Genomic DNA, 12,883 nt, shown 5'->3' with positions numbered 1-12,883 from the left:
TAGATACGTATATATTCTGGATAATTCAGTAGCATCAATTAAGAACATAAAATGTGCATTCCGGCCTAGAAGGAACTTTTTTAATTACTGTTTCATTCAAAATGATTAAAATTACCCACGCTAGTGATGTCATAAATTATTTAAATTTTCACAACACAATCAAACAGAAACTAATAACAAACCTATGTTTGTACAAACACAAATTTAACGAAGGAATTACTGACATATTTAATTTTTATATAAATGGTTTTATTAAAATTACGTAGAATGTCAACGGACTTCCTTACAGGGAAGTGACCATACTTTAAGTTGCATATAAACAAAACAGCTGTAGTTAAAATCAATAATTTTGGTAATATTTCGGACTGGAACACTTTGAAATATAGTCATTTCTTAGTAAAATATAATCGTTGAAATTTCCCTTATTTATGGACGTATATGTGAATGCTATACGCATGGAATTATATATGCCGTTTTTCATAAAATTATGTTATTATAAAATAAGCCATTAACATTGTTACTTGAAACAAGCAGAGATCTTTATACAGATTCTATGCAGAAACTTTAGTGCTTATGTAGAGGTTTGTTTCTACTCATTGAAAATGATAAGGAAATTTTCCCACAATATTGTATGTGAATTTTGCCTGTCTCTTATTGGCCTCGTCAGACTGCGCTCATAACGGCACAAAAGGGGAAATATTAAATTACACTACTGATGTAGCTTGATATACTTAATTTTTACCCTCCCCACAGTGGGTGCATTGTGAAAGGATTCATAAAACGCAATGCACTGAAAGTGAAAAATTATTGGCCTTTGAATAATGTAAGATAGCACTACGTTAATTATTTCGTGTAACCATTAAAAACAGAAATTGTGATGGTGTGATAAACCAAATGATATTATTTTCCTGGCAATTTGATAACCTCAGATATAAAATACTATACTCTAATAAATTCAGTGGATCTTGAGTGTTTACTGGTATGTAGGTTGTAAGAATGATTTGAATAAAAACTATAATATTTAATAGTGTGCGATGGCAGGCTATTAAGCTAGTATGATTACAGGACCATGATGAACGCTTCAAAATCACTATTTCAGATATCAATAAGATCTAGATATTGAAACAAAATCAAAAATACAAACAAAATTACGAAACGATAAAATTACTAGTTTTCCAAAATATTAGCGATCTTTTAGCAGCTTTACTTAGTTGCTGAAAAGACAATGGCCAGCCGGAAATTTGAACCCGGGTCCTTTTGAATGCTAAAGCAATATATATACCCTGCATAACTTGCCCCGCTTGGTATTTGCCCGTATATGTTTACAGCCACTTCAGTATAAGTCTTGGTTTTTATCAATTAGGCAATATAATTAATTTTTTTTTGTTAGTGTTCAATATGTGTTCCGAATGTCTCTAATTAAATAACTAATAGCAAAATAAATTGTTAAAAATGTGGTGTCCATCACCCTTGAAAATGCTGGAACGTGTGCCAGCACATCATTATTTCTTTGAACGTTGTGTCATCCAAAAAGCCAAGAAAGGCCACTAAAACTTACGATCAACGTTATGATTTAAAAAAATTGCAGGTGGTCAAATCGTGTTTTTCTCAGTAAAACATACTGTTTACAATGTACAACAACCACGTATTGAACCCGCTAGTTACGTCTAGAGAGGTACTTGTACGGCCTAGCTTAAAATTATTTTCTTCTATTGTGCATAATTAAGAATTTTGGCTAAATTATTGAACAGAAAATCACCGCATGTGACCCAGTTACCTATATTATCTCTAAGAAATTGTATAAACTGAGTGATTAACAAACCTTGAAACAAAAAAATTATTACCCACACTTCCCTTCAAGACCAAGACAATTTGTAAATTTCCTGTCACAATAATCCACACACGCCTTTCCTTCGATGCTCTTTAAGTGGCACCAAAACGCGAATTATCTTTGTATTAATATGACTGATAGATTACTTGCTTAATATCTTCTTCATTACATCCCGGTATTAAATATAATTAATATATATGTGTCCTACACGACCCAAAATCGTTGCGATGTTTGCGCACATGAGTGATGGACATTTTTAATTTAGTTGCATATCACTATTTAGCACAAACAGCATTTCATAAATTAAAGTTCATTAGCTCAAATCCATTCCAACATTCCACTCGAGTTAGCCGTAAGTTAATTTAATACATAGTATACAAATAGTTTGAACCTTCAAGTACATAATAGGGCTGCAGTGAAATGTTTGTTGTAGTTTGTGCCACTACTGTTCATTCCTTGCTAATTTTAGTGACTAGGAGATTTGCCCAATTTTAAAGAAATATTAAATATAACGTAGTGAATTAAATCATCTACTAACTTTACATTTATCCGTGAATGTTATTTATGATCATTAATAAAGACAATAATCTAACCAAGATTAATATTTAATGACAGGACAATTTAACTAGAAAATCAGATTTCAGAAACATACGTACGTTGTAAGAATGATTATAAAAACATTTGTTAAAATAATACTTGAAAAAATAAAAACACTATTTTGGTTAAATAATCCAAATAAATAAATTCATTGGTTTGGTGCAACTTCTATTTATAACCTAAATGTAACACTTGCTTCAGCACTAACCGGGATGTCATAAAAGGTTCTTACACGCAGCTTTGACGGTCGAGACTCCATTTAAGGCCTAAGTTTCATATATTTTATCATGTATGGATATTTCAAGCCAGCCCTGTTTCGTGTTTTCAGATCAGCTTCTGGTTTCTTATTTCCACTTAAGATTAAACAACTTTACTTTCTTAATAATTCCCAGTTTATGTTTGGTTCACATAAAAATAGTTATCCGTCATAAGTAATTTCAATACTAGGTAAGATCTAACTAACGTAAAAATTTTCTATTAGTTTAATCTATGGCTTTTTGATTGCATAGTACAGTAATTGCATCAAAATAAATTTAGAAATGATTATATTTGATTTATATTATGTGTTATTATTGAAGTTATACTTCTAATGCGACTTCCAACAAGGTTGCGTTAAACGTTTAATGCTACCATGGAGCACTGTCTGTTTGTACGCGGTGTTCTACAAAACTACTATACGAATTTTAATGGGGTTTTCAAGTTAACTTGAGCGTAGCAGAGAAAGAAATATAAGCTTTATTTCAACAAAATCGGCTCAAGGAAAGAAAAGAAATCTTAATTTTATGACATACAATATAATCATTATAAGAAGCCATTAAGTTTTGCTATTGTAAGGAACTAAGTAGAAAGTAAGAAAGAAATAAAGATCCTGACAGTTTGTAGTGTTGCCATATTTTTTTCAATTTTCAATACCCTTTTTGTATATTACAATAAATTTAAATTGCAGAAAAAAATAATGTTTCATAGACACATAAATAGTGAGTGTGTGTCATTTCTCTATGTCCACGAGGTCTCGCCGCGTCAATTTTCTCCTTGGGGCGAACCCGTCCGCTTGATTAAATAAACAGCTTTTATCGTTGAATGATTTCATGATTTATTTCATGAAAATCTGCTCTCATAAAAAAGTTAGTTCTATAGACATTCAATAGGACACACACACACACTCTCTCTCTCTCTCTATCTCTCTCTCTCTCTCTCTCTCTCTCTCTCTCTCTGAAAATCAATCTATGAATCGTTACAAATTTATTTCCTTTATTTTTTTTAGTTTGATTTGATACAATATGATTTCACTAAAAATCAATTTCTACCCCTTCCTATTTTCATTTCCACATTACGATGTTTCACTTCATCCGCGTGGAGGGACTCCACGCACTATTTTTGCATGTAATTAATTAAAAACTAGTTTTTAATGATGTCGAAGAAGTATAACTTCTCACGCGCGTACCTAAGTACACGCACACATAATTTTTTTGAAGCACGAAATAAATTCACTACAATATAATTCCCTGGCTAAACAATTTTGAATATAATTATTTTAGTACAAAAAATTGGATCCTTAAAGTTTTATTCTTAAAGGTTATTTAATTTTTTTATAATGTTCTTGACTGTAGGCCCAAATATTTATAAAATATTCATGTGCATTTACGCTCTGTGGTGGTAAAATAGAAAATCTTTAGCCATGTACTAAATTGTATTTACATTACTATGAAATATTTTCGATCTGTACCTTCGTACCTACTTGTTTTTAAATAATTTCTAAATATAGTTGTATTTCTGAAAGATTTAAATAAAAACATGAAAGAATATTGAGATGAAAAAAGTAAGAAACACGTAATAGATATTTTTTGACAGACATTATCATCTTATTTTTTGTGTACCTTAACTTTAAACTACAATTTTGATCGTTATTTTACTTTGAAATATTGTATCGTGTTAACCAGAAAATTATATTTTCTAGGATTTTATTTTAATATAAGTTTAAATTTTACATACTACAGCAGTTTATTAAATACCCACATGTTTAATAATTTATCCTTTAAAAATAATTTACTAACATCATACGAATAAAAATATATGTTCTTATAAGAAATATTTTTTTTGTAATAGCCTATCAGGTTGAAGATTATTGTTCTTTAATTTCATAACCAAAAATATTTTTATATCATTTAATCGAGTATAATTTTTTTCTAAAGCCAAAATCTATATTCTCAAAATAAAAAGGCAAATAAATAAATAAGATTAGAATACTGGTAAAATAAAATACTTAAAATTTGTATTGTTTTTCTTATTTATATCTTGAGAATCAAGCAATAAGTTTTAAAGTTAAGTGACAGAATTTATAATGTAAATAAAAAAATTTCACCTGTTATTCACGAAGGTTTTGCCGATTGGGTACATTTTTAAAGTGGACTGAAAATTCAAACACAAAGGAACACAGGAGTTGTGGGGAGACTGTTATTTGGTAAACGCCAGGTATTTCAAACGAATTCCCAACATTTTAGACGGCGTACAAGGGAGAATAATAGAGAGGAAACAACAGATTGTATCCACGGGTTCATAAGAGAAGAGCGTGTGAACTTTTTTCAAGCTTTCGCAGGCTGTCTGTTAATTCTGAGTAATTAGAGAAACGTTTTTAAACTAGAGGTAATGGAAACATGCGGAATTGGGATAAGACATGTAATGAAGATTTTTGTAATAAAAATCCAAAGGAAGGAAAGTTTACGTCAGTTATGTAAACGCTGAATGGAATTCTAGAACAAACATCTCGTCAGAACAAATAAAATTCTATTCTCACAAAGATTAAAACTATGTTTTATCAATTTAAAAATGAAGCCTTGCTGAAGTTTCACTTAAATATTCTTGGCTAAGTATCAACCATTATTGTTTTTAATAATGATTTTATGTGTTATCAAAATATAAGAGAACAAATAAATGTGATTTCTTTAGTTCATTAGCTGTTATACATTTTATCTTATGATGAAACATAGAAATACAGTTAATTTTATCCTATTTTATTTCAAAATTACAAAAATACTAGAAAATTACCAAATATATACCAATTATATTCAGTTATTAAAGTTAAACTAAAAATATTTGTATGATTTCAAGTTCTTATCACAATTAAAAAAAATTGTAACTGAAATATTTAAAATGGCAAGACACATCTCACAATAATTTAAACGTTTATTTAAAAATAGTAGTCAATTAAAACTAAATTTGTGATTTATATATTAAAAAAATTTAAAAGTTTAAATTATAATTCTCTCTGAAGATAGAATAAATATTATGATGGATTGACTTATAATTCGAAAGTCGTATTGTAAAGAAAGAAATCATGGTATATGTTTTTACAATAATTTATAACACATCTTGTAAGTGTTAAGCTTAGTGTAAAATCTCCTGTATTTCTTTTCACGGCCTATGAAGAAACCCACAGTAAAACTTTGAATAAAAATATTTTCACATTGTCTTTCTTCACCTATTAACGAAATCAAATATGTATACAGCCCGATGTGCGACTAATTATCTCACTGCCTGTTTGACTCATGTACCTATGACTCATATACCCATATACCTATCCTACTTCCAGACGAGCCAAAAACTCGAAATTTTGACCGCAGGTAGATATTGGATCGTAACTCTCGGAAAAAATCCAAAATATTGAAATTATATTTTAAAACCCTTAGCAAAATTATAAACTTTGAAAAAACTACCGAACCAGGTCATCGTAGTATTACTATAGAATAATGGTCATGGCAACACCATTTTTAGAGACGAAAAAATATATTAACAATATATCCACAAATAGTAGTTTTAAATTGTTTATTTACACCAAAACTATAGTTCTTATTGATGACAAAACGCTATAATATCACTAACCAAGGAATTTTTGCAACATCATCTTTCACGCTTGATTTCATGATCGGACCAATGATTGTTTATTTGTAAGCCTGGCCATAGACTAAAATAACACTTGAACCAGAAAACATAGTTGCTCTCTTCTGTGAGCGATATATTGTTTTCTGCGGAGAAGTATTTATGGTGCGTGCACCATGTCTCACAGATCTAACTTGCATTTTTTCCAATGAATGTACATTTTCGTTACACCATGTACGGCTGACTATGTTTTGTAGAAGATTTTAACTTTATCGAAAGACTCTAGAAGACATGTAATAGTTGTATCACAAGGACGCCAGTTCAACGTTTATGTGTGTGTGTGTATATATATGTGTGTGTGAAATTATGTTTACATTTTAAATAAGATGGTATCGAAAATGAGATTATGATACATTTCTGAGGTTTCAAATATTCATGATTTTAGCAAACAATATCACATGTGACATTGAATCTCACAACTTGTAAGTTTAATTAATTTGAAACAAATAGTTCACTCAATGATGATACAGAAGTTTACATTTGGTTATCGATACTAGCATCTCTTATAATGGTTGGAACTTTGTCATGGATAAATATTAATATTTCAAATATTGCACAATTATTTAAAGATATAAATATTTTTAATCAAACAAAGCTAATATTTCTTCGGCTAGTCAATATATACGAGAAATTAACTGGGACTCTTAACTAAATTCGGTTTCTTTTGGGATTAAATTATAATAGTATCAACACATAACAACTTTTGATAGGATTTAGTAAAAATCAAATAAAATGGATCTATGTTACGTTAGATGGCCAGTCACGAAGTTTGCTGAGGAAAGTCTAAATTTGGATGCTACTACATTTCAAAACTACACAGAATACTATCACTAACACGATAAACATATTTATATACCATTACAATGAAATGTCTAGTCAATACTCAGATTGAATAACGTAGTCGCCTTCTGTTAGGTGTAAAATTTACATTGGGCAATCGAAGTAATCTTGCTCGTTCGTCTGTAGCCCGAGAAACATCAACCGTTGAAAATATTCTGGTTGTCACCCGCAAGGAGTCATGCAGGTTCTGGACAATAACGTGGGTGCGAACAGCTCTCGGAGATCTACACATCTTCCCAAACACAAATTAAAAATTAGTGAAATTTAATGTAATATGCGATGGTGTGTCTCTTGATGTTATCGTTCACACCTAGGTTATTATTTATTGTCTATTCCAGGATACTTCTTGAAAAAACACATTTCGTCGAACCAATATAGTGGTTATAAAATATTATAATCAGTGCAGAATCCTTTCTACGATTAAATTAAACAAAATCTTCTCACCTGAATAACAAATAATCTTTTATAATTGTTCTTAAGTTAAACTAATAACTGGTTCGGTTGATACAGGGATATTTCTTGAGTTTTTCTGCTATATGAAATGAGGTTGCTCGACGATAAACTCATATACACCTGTTCCTCAAAACGGTCAGAAACATACTACAAATTCCTAAAAAGATCAAACTTCGATATGCCTCTCTGTTAACTGTTATACAAATAGAATTAAGTTAGTATAAATTATATAGACTAAAGAATCCAAATTGAAAATATAACTGGCAACGACAAACATAAAATAAATGCAAATTGTATTACGATGACACATATTGACATTGATTAAAACAAATTTTAATTAAAATATTATTCTATGATCATATTTACGTTAACCGCAAATCAATATCTGTGGAAATATTTCACTAAACTAAGAAGTTAAACAATTGGTAAACAACTACATATATCACGTAAACGTGTAACCTTGCGTGACTTTTTAATCCGTGTTCAAAAAAATACTATCTACATTAGTGATTTACGTTTTGGTTATTAAAAACCCGTATCAAAGATGAAAGCAAACTCTGTAAAATTCCCGCCTTTTTTAATCTTCAGTCACGAATTATGCGAGAAAAGTAAATAAAAATGGTGTTTTTCAGTTTTAAAAAACAACTGTTATTATAATGTACTGTAAATGCATCATTATGTGCAATTTTTGCACTTAAAACGAACGGTTGGTTAGATAAGGTACGTTTAAATAAACGAAAATTTTTTAACAGTTGCTAATGCTAAATTTATTACATTAAAAAATAATGTAAAATTATTTGAACGGACTGCTAGATACAGTTTTGTGGGCTAGTCAAAAAATTGTTGTTGTAAAACACCATTTTCAAATTATTTTTCTATAGAATAGTCTTTATTTTAGAAAATTACTTTTATATCGGAATCTTCAGAACTATTTAGGGCCCTAGCTATAAATTTGTCATGAAATTGGTACATTTAGACAAAAATTTTGATTCCAAGCATTTTAGTTAGCTTCTCAATGCTGGAGACCACAACAGTTTTTGTTATTAAATTAATTTAATACAAACTAATAATAATAGCCGCACACTTACCTTTATAGAATAATATAAATATCATATTTTTAGTTCAAAAATAACAAATAAATTAAAATGACCTCTTTGCCGAACTTTTTTTTCTATTATAATATACATGTATCCACGTTGTTTTTTTTAATCTACCTATAACAAACTGTGGTAACAAAAATTGGATTTAAGATGTTTAATTGTTTTGAAAGAATTGTGTTAGCTACATTAAAAATACTGTAATGTTTTATCTCTTAACTGGGACAAAACAAATCTCAGAAACATATAAATATATCGACGCATTATGAAATGCTTGAAAAATCTATTAATACCAATAAACGCTGAAGAACTTAAAATAAACGCTATGACGTAAATTTAAAAATGCTTTTTTTCCATTATTGTTGAAATTCCAATTGTTAATATTTTTTTTTAATTTGCCTTTTAGGATCAATAGCGAGGGACTGCATAGTAGTAATAAAATGGATCAAAACTCATGAGGATGTTCAGGAGACAAAATTCCCAAAAAAGCGAAACAGAAATCAGCTTGGAACACCTTTTTTTAAAGTCGATGCAGACTTTTCTTTGGAGTTCAGGTGTGAACGAACGGTAACGTCTATCAAAACACGGAAAGAACCGTCGTATCAGATTTGGTGATATCTGAAAATTCAGTCTCGTGACTTATCATATCTAAGTCTGTAATATCTAAGTTACAGAAAATTTCTTAGATCTTAACGAAATCTCATAATTCTGACCCGTTGCGATTTATCGTAGCATAATCGGTTATTAGTAAAAAATTAGTTATAAAAGTATATTTTATATTCTTTGCCGATTCTTAATTCTTTCACATGTTTATGCGGCACCTACAATCATAAAATTTGGAATATTTTTGGCAGTTGGAAACGCGTATATTCCTGCTAAATATAACGACTCCATCTGTTCTATCAACTTGTAAAAAAAATTTCATTTATTTTATTAAACGTGTTAACACACAAAACATGTATTTCCCCACTAAATACACAGCTATAGACATCGTGTGCGGCTTGGAGGTGGAACCCCTAATGAGCGAAAGCGAGTGCAAGTTATAATACTGTAGGTGTTTGTTAGAAAAATGTCTAATTTTTCTGTCTTATAATCTGTGTTCACACTGCAGTAAATTGTTTACAATTAAATAATACTTAAAATAAGCTATACACTGGAGTCTACAATAGCGAAATGCGAATTATTATTAGCGAAGAAAAAAAGAGCAATAATATTACATATGACTATACTATGACTATTGTTTTTATACATTTTTATTCTCTCGTGCATTGAAGACAAAATGCCTACTATGACAAATAGATTTAAATGCTTAAGCAACTAGGGAGTAGTTTTGTTTGGCTGATACCTCAATCAAACAGCACTTGTCATTGCTAACATTTGAAGACAATTGGGCAATGCGATTTTTGAAACTCAGACATGTTCACTGTGAAAAATATCTGCATTTAGATATTAATATCATTTACTAAGCAATTTTTTTTAAGAATTCTGTTGAAAACTTTTATTCAGATCATATATCTTGTATGGTGTTTACATTAAAAAAATTATCTTAGCATCTTTAAGCTTTCGATGTAGTATTTATTTATTAAACAATTCATTTCAAATAATTATAAATTGACTAATCATGATAAAATAGTACCGCAAAAATTTAGTAAAACTAAATGATTATAAAAAAAATTAAGTACAAGGCATATGTTAATCTACAAACAATGGTTCGTTTAGAGTTTCTATACGTACTTAAAAAGGATTATAACTCACGTCCTTAAAAAGTTATTTTTTGTTAATATCTCAATTCATTGTTGAAAAATACAATTTTTAGTTTCATCCCCATGAAAATTCGAATTAAATATCGTTAAATAACAAAATAACTCATAAACGTATAAAAGATGCAGATTTATTATCTGAGTTACATATCGCTTTTGATTTTGTGCCTGCGGCAAATATTTTGCAATGTTTATTTCCTTCTAAGTTTTCATGATAACTTATTCTTGTGTTTTATCTCTTTTCAATTACATATTTCTGCAGAAATATTTGTGTGTAATAAACAGATACGTCCTGTTAACCGTTCATATTTCCTTACTTGCTGAGGATTTTTGGTTTTGTGTTCTTTTAAGAAATCGTTACAGTTTTAACGTATGGCAAGGAATATTATTGTATAAATGTTTTTATTATGTAATCTCTATTTTTTTTGCTTACTGTGTTCGATAAAAAAGAATCTCGAAATTAAAAACATATGAATACCTTTTTTTAAATTAAAAAAAACAGAGCTTATTGAAAGACTTGCCTAATATTTGAAAGTACTTCTTAAGCATTTAATGTTTCCAAAAACAAAACTTTTGTGAAAATTTCATTAGATATTTTTCGATATCTAAAGGACCAACACTTGATAAAAAAATGTTGTATAAAAGATAATGTATTTACTAGGTTAAGGTACTGACCTAAAATATACTAATATATGTTCGCATGCTTGTTTTGCACATAACAGAAGCAAAGCCTATTTTAAAAATAATTATATTGGAGATAAATTATGTTAAAATGTTAAACACCTTTTTTAACATCTCTGTTAACTTTATGATTTTATGTTTCTTAACTTTGTGTGTCGTTTACTATATTTTCTGCATGAAAAATATTTTAGTTAATTTCTGAATTTATTCTCTGAAGAGATTTATTAGGATTTAACAAAATATAAAATGTATTTAACATTGTTTATATAGAAATTATGTTTCTGTACATATCATACACTAGTTTAAAAAAATATGTTTTTTCTTAAATTACAAACCAAGAAGTACTAAAATTTTAACGCAGAACTGTTATAAAATAAATAGTTTCACCACAATGGATTTTATTGCAGTATAGTTTAACTTAATTATTTCTGAGCGTATTCTTGTTCTTCGATGAAAATCTTTTTTCTAATAAAACTGCAATGAACTTATAAATCAGGCAAAAATGTCTCAAAATTTGAAATTACTAAAATAATTTAAATGATTTAAAGTACGTCTGTGCAAAATAAATGAACTGACAACCCTTATTCAACTGAATCTATTATGAAAATCATATTATTTTTTTAAGAAAATTAAAAAAATGTTATTACTAATTAACCATTGAAGAATGCCAATATTTTATAACATGTCGTAGTTAAGTTATTCATTTCATTACCGAAATACAAATATTTGAAGTAAAGACCAAACTTCAGGTTTAAAACTTTTAATCAAAAAACTCTTTTTTATTTGTAATAGATAACATTCATTTTCAAATAAGAGATTTAAAAATATTAATAGATCTTAAAACTCCTATTTGTTCGGTATAATTTCAGTATTGTGGATTATTAGTTAATCGATTTTTGGGATCGTGAATAAAAAAATGTGATTAAAAAACATTGCAAATACGAAAATCATTATTGCTAAATTTAATCATCATGCCCAGTTTAATCTTCAGAAACAATTATTGCATATGTTTTATTGTGTTTACTTTATCATGGTATGTACCTAAACATGTTTTTAATTTTGCAGCAATATTGTGTAGGTACAAATAATAAATTTAAAACAGTACTTTTATCAGAATGTGAAATCATGCTCATTCAAACCCAACGACCAATTTCCGTGGTTTCCTGAAATTATCCCATGCATATGTTGACATGGTTTTTTACAAGAGAACTCAGCGAAGATTTTTTTACAAATCACCGTGATTTGTTTTGTTGAATGTCTCTATCCAAATAACCTTACAGTTGACGAAATGTAAAGTCTAATTATCAAAATATTAATAATAATAGAAAATATTGCGTCCTGGTAAATGTTTGTCATGCAAGATATTCACAAAAAAAGAATTCTTACTAAACAAACAAAATAAATTCTTTTGACCCCACTATGAACGTAACAAAGCTGTAAATTAAATTGGGTCCTTATTTTATTTTACTTTCACAAACATTTTATGAGCTGATTAATTGTTTAGTATTAGAATGATTTTTTTTTCTGTCTGCAATGTGTACTACCTTAAAACTATCGAGTAACTGCAGCTATTAAACAAAACGCTATACATTTATAATATACATTATACATATACATATTCTATACATTTAAGCATACTGATACCTAACACCTAACTGCTCCACACGTATTTTCTGTAGTTCATAGTA

At 28.7% G+C, this 12,883-nt stretch overlaps 1 protein-coding gene across 1 annotated transcript in view; it reads right to left on the bottom strand.

Annotated features, from left to right (window-relative positions):
- LOC134542705 (runt-related transcription factor 1-like) overlaps positions 1 to 12,883 on the bottom strand; it is a 100,915-nt gene that overhangs the window by 80,485 nt on the left and 7,547 nt on the right. The window lies entirely within an intron of this gene.

The sequence above is a fragment of the Bacillus rossius genome, assembly GCF_032445375.1.
Source record: "Bacillus rossius redtenbacheri isolate Brsri chromosome 9 unlocalized genomic scaffold, Brsri_v3 Brsri_v3_scf9_1, whole genome shotgun sequence".
In the NCBI taxonomy this organism is placed as follows: Eukaryota; Metazoa; Arthropoda; class Insecta; order Phasmatodea; family Bacillidae; genus Bacillus; species Bacillus rossius.
Note: the sequence above shows the minus strand (reverse complement) of the source record. Positions and strands in the feature narration are given on the sequence as shown.